Below are 21,175 nucleotides of genomic sequence, written 5' to 3' on the forward strand. Positions count from 1 at the left end.
CCAAAAGGCCCGGGTTTACAGAAAACAATTCAACAAAAGAACTTGGCTCAAGTTCAACCTCAGACTTTTAGCTGAACCATAAAAATATCATTGGTCCAGTCCTAATAGACGATTGATCCAGAATACACATGAGCCAGGGATGGGCCTGGAAGCAAAGTCATGAAAGGGTGATTTAAAATACAATATACAATACTGTGGCATTTTCAACACAAAATGCACCTTGCTTTCTGACCATATAAAAATATACTGAGGGGGAACGGATTAAAAAAAACAGACCAGGGTACGAAATTAAGATTGGCTAAGCAGGAGCTAAAACCAGCTCCTTGGTATCCAGCATTAACCAGGAGCTACCAATGGGGAAGGAGGAGCTAGTGCATAGCCTTCTGCAAATCTTACTTCCAAATAAGATAAGCTATAATTCTGTCCATGATTTATGACCCATTATGCTTTAAATGTTGTATAGATGTGTCCTAATATTGATTGTCCCGAATGCACAGAGTTAAATTCACTTCGGTAGGTGTGCGCGTTTGGTATAATTTGGCCTGGGAGACCAAAAGTAGCTCCAGGTAGCTGTTGGTGACAAGCTAACCAGGATTTTCTAGGCTACAAGCCGGTGCTAAATAGCGCCCAGCTCCCCTCAATTTTGAACCCCGATACTCTGTAGCATTTGCAGCATGAATAGTGATTTTATTTTTAAAGTAGTCAAGTAAATTAAACCCTGTGTTTGCAGATTCATTTTCTGGAACTGTGGATTGGTAAACAACATTCCACAGCTCTATAGTGGGTTATTACATTTTTGACCTGGGCAAGCCATAGTTTGTACATCGCATATTAGGTCTAGAAATTCCAAGCAAAACCACACCATTCTAGTGGGGAGAAAGGGAGATCAGATTGTTCTATTCCATGCCCAGAAAATGATGCAATTTAAAACAATTGAAATCTCTCGAATGACATTGCACAGAAGAGAGAGGAGCCTGCATTAGGTAGACTCAAATTGTCAAGTAGGGTTTGATGGGGGTAGAGTGGGGTGCATTACTTCCAATCCTTTCAGAATAATGTGAATTATAAATACATCAAAATGCTGCGCTCCGCAAAACGAAAGCACAGCTTCCCTAAAACCAAGCCTATTGATTCTTAATGCAACCCACCACATTTTGTGCGCTTTACATACATGCCCACATTAAAAACCAACAGCTCTTACATAAATACTACAAAAAGCATATTGGATGCTATGTCTGGATTTTCCAAGGCGCCAGTACATCCATGAGCAAAACGAGAAACTCCAATTGAATGTTTGGTTAAAACCTCGCTCTGATACAAACACTTGGGTGAAATAAGACAAATTGTCATTCAACAAAATCAAAAGTATATTGAATTGTATATTGTTGATGGAATATATTGAATTATATATTGTTGATGGCAATCTTGAAGACAAAGGAAATTCAATAAACTGAAACCTGGAAAGTGGATTGCATTTTAGGTCTAGAAATCTATTTATATATAGATTTGATGTATACAAATGGATGTATAAATAGTTACAGGAAGGACTTTTATTCTGTAGATTAGCTGCTTTAAAAAAATAAAAAAGTGTATAGCATTGTTGGAGAAATACCCAGCTGAAGGTTAGGGACCACCTTTGGTTTTCATGCATGTTTTTAATAAAGAACATTTATTTTCAAAACATTTCTATTTACATTTTGTACAGATTCGAAATATAAAAAGACATACAAAAAATAGGTTTGGTAATCTATTGGAATGTCAATCTAAAACATGTATAAATCAAATTAAATGGAGTAACACAAGCACAATCAGAATTACTACAGTTCATATGTTAAAGGAACAGATTTGTTCATGTTTAAAAGGGAAGACGTGCCCTCTGATAGGCTAAGTGAGAGTGCCAACAGGATTCCATTCATTGGAGGAAGCATAACGCAATTGATTAAACTTTTTTGCTTTAAACATGCCCATGCCCCTTTTCATAAAGATTATCCACGTCCACCTGGACAGAAATAGCATTAGCAAGAGGGAGGGTGTCCGGCGGCCGAGCAAGGCAGTTGGGAACCCGTTCAGCTCTGCAAGCCCGTCCACCTAAACCCTGCAAACATCCTGGATATGTCTCTCGCCTGACGGTACCAACTCCAGCATTGAGGTTTGGAGGTTACTGTGAGAAAAAAAAAAACAACAAAAAAAAAACACCCCCAAGACACTATGCTGGGTGACGAGAGCCAAGGAAATAGGAATTGTTTCCGCACTGCGTTGCTGCCATCTTGCAGAGCAGCGCTGGAGGCACTCTTTTTGGCCTGTGAGGCGGAGGCTGTTGGGAAGACGCAGGAGCAGGCTGCAGCCATCGACACTGGCTAAGGGAAGGGTGTAGCCGAGAGTCTACTTCATAGAGAGCGGATCGAGGGGAGAGGGAGGAGGAGGGCTCCCTGTGGCTGGTATGAGGAGTCAAGGCGGGCCTGGAGACACTGCCTGATGGAGGCAAAGTGGTATAGCTGGGCTCAGCTGCCACTGGCTGTGGGTCCCCTGGTTTGCCAAGTGCCACCTGCTCTGGTGGGCGGTTTTCTTCGGTCTACGTGGAGCTGGCGTGAGATCTAGCAATACTGGTCCTGTGATCCAAGGATACTGAAAGACTGCCTGTGTTGCGGTGAGGGTGAGCCACGCAGCAGAGCGCACCCCACAGCCTGCCAAGAGGGTGTGGTGACATAGAACAAGAAGCCTGACCAGGCTCTTGAAGTTTGGGTTATAAACATTTATTATTACATCCAAGATCCCATCCCTCCCTATCTCTAGGAGGTGGAGTTCCCTACCTCAAACACCCTTAAACGCGTTGTCAGGAAGTTTGTGAAGTTAAAAAGAAAAGTTACTGTCCTAGTCCAAACAACTAACATTCCCAAACACAAACACAAAAGTCCAAAAACAACATAACCACATGCCAGGAGTACGTCTCCGTTCTCCTGGGTTGAAATGCCTATGGCTAGTAGAATGCCTCCTTTCTCCTAACTTGTGTGTTAGACATGCGGATGAAAGTCTCTTATCTAGTTTCTGCTCGCTTCCCGAATAGCTCATTTTGTAGGGGTTAAGGGTTCTGACCTTTTTTCCTTGGAGAAAAGAAAAAAAAGGAAAAAAGCCAGACTCTTGGGATGATCCAGTGGCAACACAAAACATAAGTAGCTGTTCCCTGTTTCGAATAAGGGGGGATTTTGTTACCTCAATGCTCTCAGAGAGCACTTCCAAAGGATGAAAGCTTCCGCTCATCAGGCTTCTTCGATTCCTGTTTCCCCAAAGTTCTTCTCCCAACCCTGGCTAAAAGTCTCAGTTTAGGTTTCATAACCGTGCTCAGGAAAATGGCTCCCTTCTCCTAGTTTATAAGCAGCATTTAGAAGGCTTTTCTTGACTCGAACACTGTCTTTCAACTTGCAGCACCAGGATGAGGGAAAGACCCCCCTCCCCCCCAAGCTCTCCTTGACGCTTCAATGTTTTCTGGAGTTACTTCAATTGCTGATTTTTCATCAGTCTTAAGTTCTCGACGAATTTAGGGTTGTCCTTACTTGAATAGTGTCGTTCAACTTGCCCCCAATGGGACGAGGAAGAGGCTACCCGAATCCTTCACTGTTCAGTGCCACAGTCTTATGGAACTGACGAAGTTGCCTCACAAAATCTACTTCCCTCTTGTCTTTTGGTTTTCTTAAATGTTCCCACCCCCCTCCCGGGTTTACACTCGTTGCAGTTACCTTCCCCCTCAGGGAACTCTTCACCGATGTCTCCAGGAGTTGGGGGTTCCTTCTTTATCTTTTTTTCTTCTGCTCTTCTTCGGCTTGCTTGACTTCGCGGCCCATTACTGGTGGCAATCTGGGTACAGGTTTCGGACCTAACGATCCACCCCTTACAGGCCATGCAAACACCACAGTTCCTCATGATTCCCACGCAATTGTCTACACAGCTCTGCAGTAGGCTAGTGTTGCGGCCTCAGTATACATCTTGGACCACACAGTCCATCCACCACAGGTCACACCATCACCACACTGAGTTTCAAGTTTGGCATCGGCCAGCCGATGGAAACGCTTTCCTTGCAACCACTGGTTACTTCTTGTCACTCCGCGCTGCTGCTTTGGCACAGCCTTTGAACACCCTGCTTCCAACTCGCAGGCTTTTTGGCAGCCTCCTAGCTCATCGTCTTCCCCTTCCAGATGTTGCTCTCACCCTCTCCATAGATCGCTCTCCTCGTCCATCTTTACTGTTCAGCTTAAGTAGCTGGAACTGCCCCAGCGTAGTGTCAGTTTGATTGACAATAGCTGGTCGAACACTTTCGGATGGCAGCGCGCTTGGGTTCTTCATCCCAGTAATTATGGTAATTTGACAGACAGTTTCACTATAACACATCGTCTCAGACTTCACCATAGGTAATGAAGGGTTGGGTGATGTTACTGGCCTGTGGGGTTGGGAGTGACCCAGATGCACGTCCTTGTCCCAAGAAGGGAAGTCCCTCCCCACAAGTTCCTCCTTCAAGTTACCGCCCCTAGGGGGACCATTGGTTAGCAGCCTCACCTCCCTAGCCTCATGGAAAGGGGCTACCACCTAAGGAGAAGCGACATCATCTGAAGGATTCTCACAATTGTTAAAGGACAGCAACAATAATTGGACCACTTTGTTGGCAGTAAGGTCAGGCAGCCAAAGGCCAAATGTGCATTCTAAGGCAGCAGCTCCCAGGGGGAGTGGGGCCACACTTGAGAGCCTCATGGGGGCTACTCAGGATTCGAGGGCCTCACTTGAGAACAAGATTGGACTGGATGTTTCACTGGTATGTGCAGACCTCCAAAAGGTTAACGAGAGAGCCACTGAAATGGAGCAAACAGTGAATGACACAGAAGATGTGGTGGCCGTGCTGCAGGCCAGAATTTAAGTTCTCACTGCAGCCACAAGATCGCTGGAAGACAGGGCCGAGTATGCAGAGGGCCGCTCGTGGAGGTGGTATGTGCAGATACTGTGTGTGGCTGAAGGTGAAGAACAACACAGCACAGATCTCGATCAAGAGATTAGTGACTGATACGCTGGGTATTAAAGGACTATCTAAGCTGTTTATTATTAATAGAGCCTGCTGGGTTGCTGGGAAGAGGTCATTGTTAAGGACTCCACCACAGGTTCCAATTGTGACGTTCTAGAACTTCCATGGTAGGGATATAATTCTGCAAGACGCTAGGAGGCATTCTTCCTACCAAGTTGGTGGTTCACGGAGCCTTCCGGATTTCACACAACAAGTACAGAAGCAGCACAAATACTAGGAGGCAGTAATGACGAGATCATAAGTATATGATGTTTTATCCTGCAATATTGAATGTCCTAGCCCAAGGTAGATCTTTCCGGATATCCATCTTCTATATATAAAGTAAAAATGTGTTTGTGGACATTTGGACACCCCACCCCTTTGCCTCGATTTCAGCACCTTCACAAATGAGACGGTTGCCTGGGTGGTAGAAGGACTGTTCCAGACACGAGGAACAAAACTTGGTGCAGGCCCTAGGATGCACGGTTTCCAAGATATTTGCACCGCAACGAACTGCGCCATACCAGGGAGGGGCGACAGGTGGGGATAGAGCACAGAAGGTCCCAGTATGCAGCAGCACACCAACTCTCCCCTCCCCAAAACATCTGGTCCGGGGTATGTCAGCCAGCCACACATGCCCATTGTCAGTGCAGTTTACTTTCGGGTGCAAAGTACATCAAGCGATAAGCGAATTAGAACAGCGACCTACAGGATTAGTGTTATGTCGGTCTACAGAACCCGTTCGGAGAATGGGTAATTCTGCTAGTATGGATTGCAGAATGGGCTCGGTTACCAGTCTGTTGAAACTCTAGTTTTTCTGGCAGGATCCGACAGCCGACATCTAGTTTCAGGGAAAGAACCTCCATTTGGATGAAGTACGAGGGGCATGTCGCCGGTCTGAGGTGGGGCGATGAGTCTGTTAGTTGGGGTGGCAGACGCAGGGAGTGGGTCAGGGAGGTGTGGCTGGTGAACAGTGAAGAGGGGTAAAATATATTCCTCTGGTCAGGTATGACGCTGGCGTGGCAATAATGAAGGAAACACATTTGTTGATGTGTACTGGACAAGTTACAGGCCATATGGAAGGGGTTTGTGGTTGGGTCATCCTTCCAATATGTAAGGGGGCATTAACATCGGTTAGGGACTCTGTGCCTCTCTAAGTCACACACTGGCAGGCATGGATGGGAGATACTCGGGGATAGTGGGCAGACTAATGGGGCTATCCGTGCCAATCCTTGGCACTAATGCACCGAATGTGGATCAGGTAGACTTTTTTTTTTAATCGAACAGAGTGACTTTATAGTCCAGCACCAAGATTGGGTTTTGTGGCTGGGGGATTTCAAATGCATTTAGTGTAAATAATTGACACATCGAGTTCTGGTAGGAGACCGCGTCCTGAGCGTCTTGGATACTAGCAAAAATAATGTCTCAACTATTGCTTAGCGACATGTGGCAACGGAAACGTGGTGCTGCTACTCGTCTTACTCTGTGGGCGCATAGCTAATTTTCACGTACTAACTATGTCTTTGTGGGGGTGGGCGAGGAGAGAATTGTCGAGAGGCTGAAGTATCGGGAAAGGAAGCAGATGGGCGGGAAGCAATTGTGCAACGGGATGTGAATGATGACAGGGTTCTCGATTAGGACAGCATGTGTGAGATGTTTATTTTAGGAGTCATTGTATGCTGAACAGGCTGGATTTGATAGAGGACACACTGCTGTGTTTCTGAAGGAGACGGAATTGGACAGGTCAAGTCCTGCTCAGACTGACAAGATTGGAGCCCCCTCGTCCGGCAGGATGTTGAGCGGGTCCTGGATAGCATGGGGACGGGTAAGACCCATGGGATATATGGTATTCACATGGTATTCCTGCAGAAGTCTTTATAGAGCTTACAAGGACCTACATACCCCAAACATTTAGCTTTACCTGGGGGCTATATCCCTTGGTAAATTCCCAGGAGCAATGCTGGAGGCCCTAGTGGTGGTACACCCAAAAGCAGGAAGGGATATTATGGATTACGGTTTCTACAGGCTGTCAATGACCAATGTTGATATACAAATTTTGTTTAAGATATTAGCAGACCTTATAAGGCAGGTTTATACAGGAACTCGCACACCCCGATAAAACTGATTTTATTTCAGGTAGGAGTAAGGTCAGAATTTAAGGAGGTGGTTTCCAATTCTAGACAAATACCGCAACACAGCAGAGGAGGTGGCAGTGGTCAGTGTGACGCCATCTGTTGGGACCTTCATTGGATGGTGTTGGGGAACACAGGGCTGGGCTCCTCCTTTATGGGATGGGTCAAGCTGTTGTATGTAGGATCTACGTCTAAGGTGCTGGTGAATGGGTCTGCGTCAGCACCGTGGCAGGTGCAGAGGAGTACGTGTCAGGGCTGTCTGAATGATTTTTGAGCTTCTCATTAAGCTGCTGGTGAGAGTGGTTTGTAGGAGGCACTTGCCCAGAGACCTATACATTGGTTGAGTAAATCATTGCATCTCGTTGCACGCTGATGGTGGGTGGTTGTATGCTCGGGACACGTTCAGTAGCCGGCCAGGTATTTGAAGGAGTTTGGAGACTTGTCCGGGCTGGAGAATAACCACCCTCGGTTTTCTACCCTATACCTGAGGGAGTGGGCAGTAGACAGACTCATTTTGGCATGGAAAACCCAAGTGGCAGGTTCAAGTACCAGGGAATTCGTGAAGGGATTGGGTTTATGAATATAAGGTAGGAAAGGGCATGATTGCATGTGAATATCTCTTCCAAAATTCAGCCGTCTATCTGATGTGGGTTGGATTGCACTTGTAAACATTGTGGCATTAAAAAGGTCCCCACCAGCCGTTGTGCATTTTCCAAGCTATCCCTATGCGATGCAATACTGAATATTTTCACAAAATACTTGGTAAGATGATGTGGAGGGGTGGAAGCTGTGAGGGGTCAGAAATGAGAGGCGGACACAAAGTTGTAATATTTTCATTATCAGACATCTTTATTTTAAAAAACAACAGAAGGGTTGGATGAAGGTACCCATCCCTACATTGGAAACTAAAAATCAGTCTGTGTCAAGTCGTCAAACTTCTAACTGTCTGTGTCCAAAACATACTAATCCGACCCTCACACTAGAAATGAACAACCAAGGGTGAAAAGAAATGTCTGACTTAAGTTTGGCAAAAATTGTTCATAAAGCGAATAGATAATTCCAACAGAAACAGCCTTTCCCAAGGAGAAATCCTTGGATCCAGAGCGTGGTTCCATTCCTCTGGATATTTAGGAAGGATGGAAAAGTCTCCCTCAAACAAGTTTCTTTGGTTCTTTATACTCCATTCAAAACTTGGTCTACAAAATATTTGTATTTATCTACAGTAATAAAACTTTTACAAATTTCAATTATCAATTAACATATCACAAAATACAAATTCAGTTAATCCTACAATAACAATTGCACATTTCAATACAATGCCTAATGTCTCTTATCTTACTTTTGCGGACTCAGTCAATCTAATAATACGTCCCATCCATTTCGGCTACACCTATAAATTGTCAGTACTACTCTTTAAAAATCAAAATTCATCCATATGCTCACATCAAAAATTGATATAATTCATTATTAATTCATTATACAATTCCATTAATCTTAATATACTAAATAAAAAACCTATAAGACTTAAAAACAGACAAATTCCAGTTTACATATATAAAGCCTCACATGAGGGAGACCCCTATTGCACCCGTCAGGTGTCTCAAGGATTCTAGTATACTCTCACTATTACATACCCGGCGTGTACGCTCTTCACAGGGAATATTATAGCAAGGACCTATCTTCAACAATGTAAGTAGCTGGTTGGTCCTTAGTCTAAACAAAAACATTCTCAGAGAAGGGCTCGGACTACGCTTAATATATCTTTGCGCCTTAAGATATATATGGGTGACACACGCCACTTCTATGTGTGTACTTATTCTATACAAATGATCATAATTATTAGTCCAGTCCCACATGCACAGCTTCTTTTCAAATATCCATTTTAATACATTATAGCTACTGCCACATCTGAAATCGGGACTCAAAGCAATTTTACCTAGATATTTTACAACCCAGCTATCAAAGTCCTTGCTTGCCACTTTCGAGGCACTGCCTTGGGTATTTGCCAGGGGAGAAAGCAATTCACACTGCGGGGAGGAGTTCTTTTTAAGATATAAAACTCCTCGTCTCGCAATGCTCTGTCCCTTGAAGGATGTCAGGCGTAGCTCCAGTCTAATATATTCGATAGGCATAGAGCGAGCCAGTCCCAGGACAGTTTTCCAAAAATAACTTATCTTATCTAACCATTGCATATCCTGCATTGCAAGTGCTTCCAACCCATAAAGTATCATAGGACAAACACTGCTTGTATAGTACCAAAATTCCTTCTAATGAGTACCCAGTGTCTGATATGCGAATTTACGTATTAAGTTAGCTAATTGGTTTGCCTCAAGTCTTTTCATTAATATAAATTATAGGCTCTAGACGAGCTCATCTCAAGGCCCAGGTAAGGGTATTAATCAACCCTCGCTATGACTCCAATACTTGTGGATAAAACCTAACATTTAGCTCTTCCTAAGTTTCTTTGCACCAAGTTCACTAGGATCTCTATCTTGGTGGATTACCTGATGTGCTACTCCTGAAGACCTCACAGGAGGATTCCTGATGGTGTCCTGGGTATACCCCTCTGCCAGGTATTTTGGTCTCAACGTGAAAAGGTGTTAGTACAACTTCAAATGCCTGGCATATCTATCCAGCAAGATCTTTTTCTATGTGCTTTCCCCAGTATCCAATCAATATATCTAAAACATTACAGAGTTGTACATTTCAGAGTGGACCATAATACCAAAAAACAGTGCAAACATGAATTAAATAAAGGCTAGTGGGGTAAAGGGGTTAAAATGGGTCAGGATGGGGTTGGCGTAAGGGTATAAAAAAACAGGCGGATTGTGGATGGGTGCGGGGGCTCGTTATCACCCCAAATAAAAAAGATTTAAAAAAAAAGATTTAATATTCTGTGTTTCAGTATTTTGTCCGCGATAAAATTTAATACTCTGTAATTGTGGTTGGTAAAACCCTTTCCCAGAGTCTCTGGTATACTTTTGCTAACATGTGTTTTGCAAAGGAAGTACATTCTTTCTAGGATTTCAGTGGACCCCCCCCAATATACTCCCTTGCCGAACCTACCTTTAGTAGGTTCCGCAGATCCCCTGGTATACTCTCTTGCCAGGTATTGTGCCACAAACGTCTTATACTTACATATTTTTGGAGTGGATTACCTGGCATACTCCCCCTGCCAGGAATCCCTTTCTAGAGTCTTGCAGATCCCCTGATATACTTCTCCGACAGTTATCTACCTTCCTCCACCCCCAAATGTTCACTGCCTGATGTGCTCCTTTCACCAGGACGTCTTCACTGTGTTTCTACTTTATTTGCTCGAGGTACTACTTCTTCCAACTCCCCCCACAAGGACATCTCATACATGGGGACTTTTTCAAGTCCTGTCTTTGTGCTTTATTTGGTCAGTATCCAAAAATGATTTGATTTATTTGCTTAGATGACTGTTGGTAAACCCCGGGGTCCCCAATGGCTCTGGGCAGACTTGCCAGTGCCTTGCATAGTTCCTGACCCGTAGCATGTGTCTGCAATGAAGCTTGCTCTCTGGGACGGCCTCCTTCACACTGCAGAACTTCCTCCAGCGCTCCCAGCAACCATGTCACCAGTAGCTCTGTTGCTGCTCCCAGTACTCAGATGGTCGTCCAACGGTGCTTGCTGCGTCGGCCCTGGCCTCGCGCCATGCTAGTATGTAACTCAAGCAAGTGGCAAACAACTGTCTGCAAGGGTCTGCTCTCTCAATCTCCTCCAGCAGGGTCCTTTCCCATACTGCTTCCTTCTCTGGTCCTGCCTACATTTTGAGTGCAGATACTATTTTTAGAATGTCCTGTGCTCTCCTACTACACCAAAACAACTAGCCTGCATATTCAACTTTGTGTTTCTTTCAATCAACACCAGCTCCTTCCTCGTGCCAGTACTCAAGGCTTTATTGGAGCTGTAGGATTTCTAAAGTACTGTTGTTTAGGGCGTTTACTTATTAAAACATTACAAACAGGAGATCGGGTGTGTGAGGTATGAATGGTATTTTGTCTAGACTGATTTGTAGGTGGGTTTCTAGGTATTACAATAGGAGGGATTTGTATAGTCACAACAAGCCATTGAGAACTTAGGAATTATGAGGTCTTCTTCTCTAGAAAGGGAGGATTACTGCATCTTTCCTGATGGAGTCACTACCTCCGCCCGCCCCGTCAGCCATTTCCTCCCATGTGATCCTCCCTCATAGTACCATCCTCAGGATCAGGTAGCAGCTGCCGTCCACTGGCCACATGGGAGGTGATCCTTGCCGGGGAATCAGTGATGACTCCACAGGAGTCATCACAAAGCCATAAGGTTGCCATGAAGATGCTTCATCTCCCGGCCAGGAAAGGGTGTGGGGGGCAAGTTGGCAGCGTGTGTTTTATATTCGGCTACACTTCAGCAAATGGTGGAGTGGTCTATATTTTTGCATACAGATGAGGTTACACGCATGCTCACCTCAGGAGTGCAGGCTGCTGGACTTATTTGAGGTATTTGGTGCCAGAGATGGGGGATCTTGGATTGCTGCCCTCGCTGGTTGCGACCTTGATTCGGGTATGGGTTCAGGTGACTAGATCGGCTGAACGGAAATGCCTTTCCTACCAGAAGAGAGACTTGTAAGGACTCCTACAGAGACATCACTGAACCCCTTCCTAAAGTTTCCTCCCATGTGGCCAGGGAAAGACAGCCGGCTACCTGATCCTGACCCAGGGGTGGGCGGTATTAGGAGGGAGGAACACATGGGAGTAGATGGCTATCAGGGAGATGTGATGACCTCTGTAGAAGAGACGCGCTATTCTGCTCTATGTGATGGCATGTTGTCATTTTTCCAGTCCTTCCCATGTTAAAACCCAAACCTTTCTGTATAGAAAAATCCCCAGCAGAATAACAGTTACCCCTCAAGTATGCATACGTCACATTCAACATCACTTGCTTTTAAAGAGTTAGATCAGGATAGGAGTTCTAGACCAAAAATTAATATGCATAATGTTCATATAACTTTTCCTAATTCTAACAATCAATACGGCAACAAGTGTTGGAAACAACATTGCCCGGAGAAGCCAAGAAAATATATGGACTGAAGTATCATAACCACTGGGGTAGTGAGATTAAGAACAGAGAGTTAATGTGGAAGAAATGTGACCTTGAACGAGAAGTGCAGTCTAGTTGTCCAGATCAGCTGCACAGGCCATTTAAAGCTATATTTTTTCTTGCAGCTGAGAGCACAAGGAAGCAAGGAGAGCGGTTGCAGAGTGCACAGAACAGGAAGCGAAACCAGGACCAGAGACAGTCCAGAGAGGAGGAACCGTAGAACGAGCGGTAAAGGTTCACCTGCAGCAGACTGGCAGCATAGTAAACCGAAGAGGAGAGACGCTGGTGCAGGAATGGTGAGCAACATGCAGCGGAGGAAGGGGAGACGAGACCCTGCAAAGCCATGTAGGTTCCATTGGCCAAGGAAGCGGACGCTGACACAGGAACCCGAGGAGCCTCTGCTCAGAGGGGAAAGTTGGCCCTGCCACTCACTGTGGCGGCAGTAGCACACCATACCAGTGAGTCAGTGAGGGTGAGGGGGCCCCAGGTCATGAGAGACTGATTAATATTTAAAGGGCAGTTTTGAAAAACGCCCGAACAAATGTGCAACCCTGGTGCAATTCTCTCGACAGCAGATGTCATTTGGGGGAAACATGGAACCAGCAATGCCATAAGTCAAGAGACATTGTGAGAGAAACACATAAATTATGCAGTTCTTCTGAGATGTCAGTTGGGGGAAATCTTAAACAAGCATTGCCAAGAGCCAAGAGAATTTGAAACGGTTGACAGAGAACTTTAAAAACCCTCATATATGCAATGTCTGAATGGGGGAAGTTGGTGCAAGTAATCAGTTAAGTCAGCATGGTAGTATTTAAGAAATGTGGTTGTACGATAACGAAAGTGGAAGGAAGTTTGAAGTTACAGAGAGATTACTGGCAGGAGTGTAAACCAGGGTATCAAGAAGTTTTCTTTGTGCAGCTAACGAGGTATTCCTAGCTGGAGAGTAAACCAGGATTGAGTGGAAAGCTGTAGTGAAAAGGCATTTTGGTTTTGCCATTCTGAAGCAGAGGTCTTGTAGAGCAGCAGCCAAATGCCTCTACAGGAAGTCCCACCCCCTTACTGCCTGTAAATTGGAAGTCTGAAACTGCACCATTCTTGACACCAGTAACTGGGACCATACAGCGACAAATGTTCGAGAAAAGGTATCCGTTAAGAAAGCCATACCAGATGTATGCCCGAAGAGATGATAATCTCTTGGAAAAGGTCCCATAAGGAATATGAAAACAAGAAAAAGAGAAGCTGGTGACGTCACACGAATTAAGAGTGACGCTCTAAGAAGATGATGTATGGACCTTATAGAAACTGATGACGAAATAAGGAATAGAGTTAACGTTCCTGTGAAAGAAAGAAGATTGCATGCGTATATGTGACGCACTGAAGACAATGCAAACTGTTCAGTGAATGTACAGATAGATGCAGCAACGCAAGTAGACTAAGTGATCAAAGAAGCAGGCTATACGTAGTGAATAGACTGCAGGCGAAGCCGCCATTATATATGAAGAAACTGGACATCGGTGTCACAATTTTAGTAAACTCATACCCACAGAGAAGAAGGATCTGTGGGGAAGAGAAAGGAAGTACACGCCCTCGAAGGCAGCCTACAGATAAAGAAGTAAGGTGGTTGGATCTGGAACAACCCAAGGATAGGACGCCAGAACCCATACCATATCCAGAACGTCCCCGAGGACGATCACATTGTAACGGGAAAAATTGTGTGAAGAAATAGAGGTAGCGCCCAACGAGTCCCTACTCAAGAATACAGAAGAAGTCGCCTTACACCCCAGCGGGGGTCCTTAGGCTACATATGAACAGGTTCATATCAGACAAGCTAAACACTGATCAGAGAATTGATTAGAGGCAACAAGGAAAAAGGGTGATCACCGAGGTTTTAAATGTAAAAAGTCGACTATTGTCTGTGCATCGATGTTGAATTAAGGTGTCGAAGAGCGATACAAACAGTTAGTTGTGAAGGAATTTGAGATAAAAAAATAAAATAAAAAGGAGTTATAGTATCTATCTAGGGAAGTGGTTGGTACCAATCCAGAGATATAAAGAGGTTTGAGCGGTGATTGTTGGAGGGGGGGTGGTCATATTTATTGTTTTAGTGAAGGTATTTTTATAAAGTCTGGTAAGTATTGTCAGTCAATTGAGGCTTGTCACAATGGGAGATATCACTCCTCTGAGGCCTTTATGTAAAACATTGCCAACGCACATGCCCAAGCTCAAACAGTATAGAGCGGAATGGGTAAAAGACACGGCAGATAAGATGTTCATGCCACGGCCACAAGGAGGAGCGCTATCAAAAGCGGTATTGCAACACATAACCACATACTTGCACACTGCGTACAATGGGAAGAAATTAGAGAAAAGATTAGCTATTTTAGAGCTCTGGAAAATGTATCAGGAGGAGAGGGAAGATCTGCCACCTGAGGAGTGGATAATAATAATAAAATAATAATAATAATGCCTAGAGAAAGGAGGAAGGTGTCGAGCCTTCGGCTCCCCTTACTTCGCCTGAAGTGAATATTGTTGATATGGAAGACATAGGGTTATATCCATTAAAGGAACTGAAGGCGGTGGCAGGGTATAGTAATCCGATATACGAACCGCCCGCATATAGTAGTGACGATAGTCCAGAAGAGTGTAAGGGGAAAGAGGAGATCTTTAAGATCATACAAAACAAGGAAAAGAAAAGTGAGAGACAGAAACAGAACAGGAGATTAAGAGATGGAAAGGAGAGAAAGATAAAGCTGACGAGAAAGCTCGTACAGAATGAATGGATGGGAGGACAGATTACTCAAGCTAGATGGGGAAAAGCATCGAGGAAGTAAGGCAAAGAGAAGACAAAGATGAACAGGATAGAAAAGACAGGGAATGTGAAGAAAGACTGAAGAAAGAAACTTAAAAGAAAGAGCAAAGAGCGGTGAGAACAGATGTATCAGGAGTGGCAACAACAGAAAGAAGAGGACAGAAGAACAAAGAAAGTATGACAATAAGGGACAGAAGGATACAGAAACGAAGAGGAAGAAAGGAGAGCAGGAGTGAGAAGAGATAAGACAAGAGGAGGACAGAATTAGAAGGGTGGTGAGAAAACAAAGAGTTAGAAGAGTTTGAACGTAAGAGGAGACAACGGGCGCTTGATACTAACCGCATTCAAAAGGCGCTGATGGAGCCAAGTCCAACAATGCCAGGGGACAGAATGGAAGAGTTCCTTCCGTTAAAGGAGTAACATTAGGGGCATCTAGAGTAGCATTAGAAGAGGAACATTTCGACATAGGGAGCATTGGAGATAGGCCTATCAGGAATTAAAGGGAAGTAGCAGTTATGAAATTCGAGGGAAAGGGGATGTGTCCCCAGCATTTAAACCACAAAACAAAGAAAACAATCTGTTTTGTTTTGAACATAGAGCCCTGTCCTTAAGTAAGGTGAACCTAGACCAGGGCGAAGGGGAAGAGTAGTCATACTTCTTGGGGACAAGACATGTCGGACGAGGAGAGAATCCTTCTGTGAGGAAGAGGAAGAAGTACATGCACCCCCGAAGGCAGCCTACAGACAGATAAAGCAGTAAGGTGGTTGGATCTGGAACAACCTAAAGTTAAGATTCCAGATCCCATACCATATCCAGAACGTCCCCGAGGACGATCGCCTAGTGAGAAGGGAGAATCACTGCCATATGTGAGTAGGTTAAGATCATTACCAGCGACAAAGCCGTCAGGAATGATCGTCCCCACCATGGATAGGCAGACGATTATGGGTTAGGGTTTATGCAGTTTCCCTTATTGGAAAAAGGGGGAGCAAGACCACAGTATATTCCATGGCCGCAGATGGACAAGGATAATGTTAGATGTAAGCTCCCGAGTTTGACATCGGGTGCTGTGAAATGGATGTATGAATTAGAAAAGAAGACAAGGGTGGGGGGACACATTGGCTATAGGGGACATTAAGGGTCTCTTGGCAGCCATTATTGGAGAGAGCTGGTGACATATAGAAGAGAGCAGGATATGCAAGTGTAACAGCACAAAACAGTGCATTATGGAGCGTTGTTTAATAATTGCAGGGCAGATGTGTGGAGGGCTTTGAGGTTACAGTATCCTGACACATCAGATATGGGGGCAATTATGACGCATAATATGAAGGAAGATGAAGATCCTATTTCTTACATTCAAGACATTTAAGAGCAATGGACCCTTGAAATGGAAGAGCCATGGGAAAAAAACAGTGGCATTATTTTACCAGATTGTATGTCAAGGGTTGCCCAAGCAATTACAGAGACAGATTAAGAAACTGGTGGGAATGCAAGCCAAACCATGGGCTGAGATACAATTGACAATATGACAATAGTGTATAACTGTCGGCTATTGCAGGAGAAAAACAAGAAGAAAGATGAGGCTAGGAAAACTGAGGAAGCTAAATTAGTTCTGAATTTTCTTTTTCAAAATACGCCATAGAAGAACAAGTTACTTATGAACTGTAACGTTCTTTCGATTGGATGTTCCTCCCACGTATTCCTCATCTTAGATATATCCTTACCTTAAGCTTTTCTGCTTCGGAAACATTTTTCTCTCTCCACCAGAGGGCGCTCCACTCCAGGCTGCAGCGTCGATGTCCCTCGGCCTAATCCGTCGAGTGCAAACGTCATCCGCTGTATAAATGTTTTGAGCGCGCCCGTTGGCCTCAGTTCTGTTTTTTCGTATATTGTAGCCAATGGATTGTAGTTAATGGCATGCCACTTTTGACCCAAGCCTTAAAGGAATTTTGAGTGTAAATCACGTAAACTGTACTGTGGGGTAGGCTGGGAATGTCGATGAGGAATACGTGGAAGGATCAACCAATCGAAAGAACGTTACAGTTGGTAAGTAACTTGTTCTTCAAATGGATTGTGTCCTCCCATGTATTCCTCATCTTAGATAGACTCCCAAAGCAGTTTTGTATTGGAGGCGGGAGTAGAGATATTAGTCATGTATAGAATGAAGTACTGATTTAGCAAAGAGACCTCTTTGCTAAGAAGCCGAATCTAGGGCATAGTGTTTTATAAATGTGTGCATGGATTACCAGGTGGCTGCTGAGCAAATATCCTGCACCGGGACACCCCTTTGAAGTGCTGTTGAAGTCGTCATGCCCCTGGTTGAATGAGCCCTCAGCCCATGTGGAGGATCTTTCCCAGCCAATCTAGAACATTCAGTTATAGCCAAAATTATCCATCTAGATAATGTTTGCTTGGTCACTGCCAGTCCCAATTTACGGCCAGTGTATCCCACAAAAAACTTGTCACACTGACGTAATCCTGCCAATCTTCAAATATAGAAACTAAGAGCCCTTCTAGGGTCTAATCTATTTAGCCTTTCCTCCTCCTTACTTGCATGAGGGGGAGGGTAAAAATCAAACCGTGTTATTTTTTGTGACAGGTGAAAATCTAAGAACATTTTTGGCAAAAAAGAGGGTTTGACCCCAAGGACAACCTCATCTTTATAAACAATGGTGTGAGGTGGCCTGCTAGAAAGTGCCTGCAACTCACTTACGCTGTGGGCTGATTTAATTGTCACAAGAAGTATGGTTTTTAAAGTAAGGAGCCTTAATGGACAAGAATGTAAAGGCTCAAATGGGAGCCTTCTTGTCACATGCGCCCTGTTACCCCAGGGTCCTGTGCGTACAATAAATAAACAAACAAACAAGCACGCATGTGAGGAACTTTAGTACTAAGTTTAAGTCCCACACAGGTACTTGAAAAGGTATTGGAGGAAACACATTATTAAGATCTTTTAAGAATTGTGTAATCAAAAGGTATTTTGAAGTAAGATTCTTCCTCTGAGGAGCACTTAAAAATAGATTGCGCTGCTAAATAACCCTTTATCATGCCAACCTGGAGCCCCAGATTAGCCAAGTATAACAGAAAAGACAATACTGTGGAAATATTACATTGAAACAGGTCCACATTCCTATCTCTGCACCAGTTACTGAACTTGTTCCAATGACACCGGTACAGAGATTTAGTTGCTGGCCTTCTGGCCGAAAGCAAGATCTCCATGACATCATCCGGAAGGTCCCAATCTTTGTAGCTCAGCCTCTCAGAAGCCATGCGTGAAGGTTGAGTGTCTTGACCTCTGGATGGTGAACGTAACCTTCCTCTTGCGAGAGAAGATACTCTCTTTTTGGAAGACGTATTGGATGGCAGATGGACATGTCCGGAAGGTCCGGGTACCACGTTCTCCTGGCCCAATCCGGAGCAATTAGGATCATGGTTTTCCTGAACTTTCCCAACCTCCCGGTTACTTGCGGGATCACAGGGACTGGAGAAAATGCATACATGAGTGGAAATTAACAGTCCACTACAAACGTGTCTCCTAGAGCTCCTCTTGGAGGAAATTCCCTTGAGCAGTACAGTTCGCACTTCCTGTTGACACTGGTTACGAACAGATCCACTTGAGGGGTTCCCCAAAGGGCAAAGATCTCCTGAAGGACTTCCTGAGCTAGTTCCCACTCGTGGGAGAATGTGCTCTGCCTGCTCAGAGCGTCTGCCGCTGCATTTTGCTCTCTGGCTAGATTAACTGCCGATAGAGAGATCCCTTCCTGTATCGCCCAGAACCAGAGCTGCATTGCTTCTCTGCACTCCTCTTTTGTTGAGGTAGTACATGGCCACTGTGTTGTCCGTCATTATCAGGATATTCCTTCCCCGTACAGAGGGCAAGAAGGCCTTCAGCGCTAGTCTGATTGCCCTCCGCTCTAATAGGTTGATGTGTAGTTTGGACTCCGATGGAGACCAATGACCGCTGATTGTCAACTCGTTGGTGTGAGCTCCCCACCCTGTGAGTGAGGCGTCCGTCACAACTGTTATCTCCGGCCATGGTTGCCAAAAAGATTCTCCCCTGAGGATATGCTCCCTGCAAGCCCACCATTGAAGATCCTGTGCTACTCTGGTTGGAACTTGCAAAAGATATGACATTTCCCCTGAAAAGATATGACATTTCTCCTGAAAAGATCTGATATTTCCCCTGAAAATTGGGTCCATTGAGTCCTGAGGGCCCATTGAAGGGATCTCATCCTCAATCTGGCTTCTGGCACCAGAGAAATGCAGGATGCCATAAGACCGAGCAACCTGAGAAAATCAAATACCAGTAGATGCTGGGCATTCTGGAATTTTGTTATCTGCAGAATGTTGCAAGCTCTCTCTTTGGGAGACAAGGCTTTGCCCAAACAAGTATCTAGGACTGCTCCGATAAACTGGAGGTTCTGTGATGGTATCACGTTTGAATTTTAAAAGTTCAGAGAAAAGCCTTGTTTGTGAAGGAAGTGGTAGGTCTTGGACAGATGCTCCTGGGCTTGTTATGGAGAACGTGCCCTGATCAATCTTCCAGGTAGGGGTAGATGTGAATCCCCCTTCTCCTGAGACTCGCTGCCACCACCGCCATCAAGTTGGTGAAAACTCTTGGGGCGAAGTTCAACCCGAAAGGCAGAGCTCGAAACTGATAGTGAGAATTGCCAATCGCGAACCTCAGGTACTTCCTGTGTTTGAGATGTATTGGCACATGAAAGTAAGCCTCCTGAAGGTCCAATGATACCAACCAGTTTTGGAGTTGGAGAGCCTGATCAGAAAGTGTGGCCATCTTAAACTTGTCCTTCATGAGGAACTTTTTCAAGCTTCTCAAGTCCAAGTTGGGTCTCAATCATCCGTCCTTCTTTGGTATGAGGAAATATGGGGAATACCAACCCTTGTTCCTCTCCGCTACAGGTACATGTTCTATTGCACCTTTCTGTAGCAGGGTTAAGACTTCCTGCAACAGGAGCGGGTCTGGATGTTTGGCAGAGTTGTATCCCGACTGGTGATTCTGAGGTTTCTTTTAAAATGGAAGGCAGTAACCTTGGGATACTGTTTCCAGTGCCCAAGCATCTGAAGGAATACCCCTCCATTCTTCCAGATGCTGTGAGATCCTGCCTCCCACCGGGGTCTTGTGGGTTAAAACCTCAGAGTGGTTTTGCGTGTAGCTGCAGCAGAGTCTGAAGGGACAGTTGCCGTTGCTGGGGCAGATCTAGTACCTTTTTCCTCACCCCCGAGGAAATTTCCTTTGTCCTCTTTGACTGGCCTGTCCCCTTCCTTTCCCAAATGAGGAATAAAATCGAAAGGGACGACCCCCTCCAGGAAGATGAGCCTGTGTAAGGGCGTTTTTGAGGTTGTCCTATAGCGGCACTGAGTGATTTTGCTGCCGCTTTGGAGGTCTGCAGCTTCTTCAAACTTTCATCCGCCTTGCTGCCAAACAACCTTGAGTCGTCAAATGGCATATTGAGAAGCCTTGACTGCACATCCGGTGCAAAACTGGACTTCCTCAGCCACGCAAATCTGCGTAGTACCGTACTAGACACCAGACACCATGGACTTACTGATACTGTGAGCCGTGTCCAAACCTGATTGAAGGCATTCCCCCGAAGCCTCCTTTCCATCCCTTACTATGGACAGGAACCCTTCATGTTCCTCGCCTCCTGAGATGTGTTCAGCTGCCGCTGTCATACAGTCCCCCAGGGTATATGTAAATCTTGCAAGAGTGCAAGTTACATTTGTAGATTTTAAAGCCATGCTCCCTCACGTAAAAATCTTTTGAGACCATGTATCAATCTTTTTATCATCTCTATCTGGGGGAACTGTAGGATATGCAGCATTTCTAGTAGAAGTAGCTGCCTGAACTACAAGACTTTCAGGTTTTGGGTGTTTACTCAAATATTCACGATCTGAAAAACAGGGCCTACATTTTGAAACATTTTTTTATTTACTTACTTCTGGAATAGATTCAGGGTTTTCCCATGCAGTGTTCACCCTTCTTTGTAAAGCTACATGAAAAGGGAGAATGGGGTCTTGCTGAGGTCCCCCTGAAAGGATGTCAGTCATATCATCCTCTTGATAAACAGGTGG

At 44.8% G+C, this 21,175-nt stretch overlaps 1 protein-coding gene and 1 long non-coding RNA gene across 3 annotated transcripts in view; one reads left to right on the forward strand and one right to left on the reverse strand.

The window, feature by feature from the left end:
• The window catches only part of LOC138582111 (E3 ubiquitin-protein ligase TRIM39-like), a 332,112-nt gene that overhangs the window by 261,134 nt on the left and 49,803 nt on the right, over window positions 1-21,175 (reverse strand). The window lies entirely within an intron of this gene.
• LOC138582113 (uncharacterized) overlaps window positions 1-21,175 on the forward strand; it is a 205,448-nt gene that overhangs the window by 140,413 nt on the left and 43,860 nt on the right. Inside the window, exon 3 of one of the 2 annotated variants that reach the window (XR_011304952.1) lies at window positions 12,402-14,177. The exons of the other annotated variant lie outside the window; for it this stretch is intronic. This is a non-coding gene — a long non-coding RNA (uncharacterized lncRNA). Of the gene's footprint in view, window positions 1-12,401; window positions 14,178-21,175 lie in introns of those variants that run through there. 2 annotated transcript variants of the gene reach the window in all.

This window comes from Ambystoma mexicanum, chromosome 3q (assembly GCF_040938575.1).
Source record: "Ambystoma mexicanum isolate Mex_15411 chromosome 3q, UKY_AmexF1_1, whole genome shotgun sequence".
In the NCBI taxonomy this organism is placed as follows: Eukaryota; Metazoa; Chordata; class Amphibia; order Caudata; family Ambystomatidae; genus Ambystoma; species Ambystoma mexicanum.